This window comes from Parus major, chromosome 27 (assembly GCF_001522545.3).
Source record: "Parus major isolate Abel chromosome 27, Parus_major1.1, whole genome shotgun sequence".
Lineage (NCBI taxonomy): Eukaryota > Metazoa > Chordata > Aves > Passeriformes > Paridae > Parus > Parus major.
In genome coordinates, this window is record NC_031796.1 from 1,602,474 (window position 1) to 1,603,985 (window position 1,512).

At 57.6% G+C, this 1,512-nt stretch overlaps 1 protein-coding gene across 1 annotated transcript in view; it reads right to left on the reverse strand.

The window, feature by feature from the left end:
- ZNF385C (zinc finger protein 385C) overlaps positions 1 to 1,512 on the reverse strand; it is a 60,185-nt gene that overhangs the window by 30,410 nt on the left and 28,263 nt on the right. The window lies entirely within an intron of this gene.

A 1,512-nucleotide genomic window follows, 5' to 3' on the forward strand; every position in this document is an offset into this window, starting at 1 on the left:
GAGTGCAGTAAACACACAGGGTCTGAGGCAGCCATCAGCCTGTGGGGTGACACGGGTGCACACGGGCAGCCTGGCCCGGCTGGGGTGCTCATCTCAGACCCCCATGATCGGGGTTTTCATGAGCCCAGGGCCTGCTGCCCTCCCCATCAGCTCATCAGCAAAGACTGGCACTCGGGCTCCTCATGGCAGCACCTTCTCTGTGAGGATTTTTGGCTTCTTCTCGGGAGGAGAGGCTCATGACTTGCTTACATTGCTGCCCTTTAAACAGGGAAATGATGAAAAACCTGCTTGTGAAAAGGGGAAACAATCACCTCCCCTGCCTCCCTGAACGGGAGACAAGAACAAGGAAGGAATTAAATATTTTTCTCAAGTCAAACAATACAAGGAGTTGCGCAGAAACCACTGGGCCATAAGCAGAGTGAAAATGAACATATTAAACCATGAGATGCTCGAGTCCCTTCCCGTGTGCCACAGCCACCCTAGGCACTTTTGGGGTAAATTACAGAATTTTGGTGCACTGAAGAGCACTAAAGCCATCAGGGCCCCGCTGGGGCAGGGTACACCACGGGTCTTTCTCCCAGCCTTCACCCTGGCTCGGCTGGCACCGGGGCAGCGCTGGCAGAGCCCCGGGCAGGGTGTTGCTGTCAGGGTCGTTAACAGCAGCAGTAAGTTTAGCCGGGGCACTCGCTAATCTGGGATTGACAGCTGGCCCCACACGCCTGGCCCGGCCTCCCGCAGGCTATTTAAACCCGATATTAATTTGTTTAATGTCATCAGCAGTTTGGCGTTACCGCAAGGAGCGTCAAGCAGAGGGAGCTGGAAATGCAAAGACTGGGAGGAGCAGGGGGCTGACAACCACACGATGGCTGCTCTCCTCTCCCCAGGGATAACCACGAGCCATGAGCAAGTCTGGCATCTCCTGACCTCCAGCCCCTCTGGCAAGGATCAGCTGGACCGATGTACAGCCCTGACCCCCTGCTCCATCCTCTATTTGCCCTCGCCCCCCACACCTGCCCAGCCCCTTCAGTTCTACCCAGCAATTCCCTCAATAAATCCTCTCCCAGCTGTGGCTCACGCTGAGTTTATCCCAGCCAGGAGAGCAGGTCCTGGCCGGCATCGCCACGGCTGAAAGGGCCGGAGCTGGAGTGACACGAGAGGGGTGGGAGGGAGGAACCGAGGTGTGGGATGCTGCACTTCGTGGCCGAGCCTTTGAGGCCAGCTGGAGCAGGGGCTAATTGCAGGTGCTGATTACAGCCCCAGCCATTTACGCCTCCGGCCCTCCCTGCCCAGCCCAGCGGATCATTCCAGCTGGAATTTCCCAGCTCTGCAGTGTGGGTCTGTCCGGTGCATAACTTGCTATATTTGTCCATGTACCCCAGAGCTGGCATAGAGCAGCAGCACAAACCCTCCCACAGGGTCCAGACCCACATCCCAAACCCTCCCACAGGGTCCAGACCCACATCCCAAACCCTCCCACAGGGTCCAGACCCACATCCCAAACCCTCCCACAGG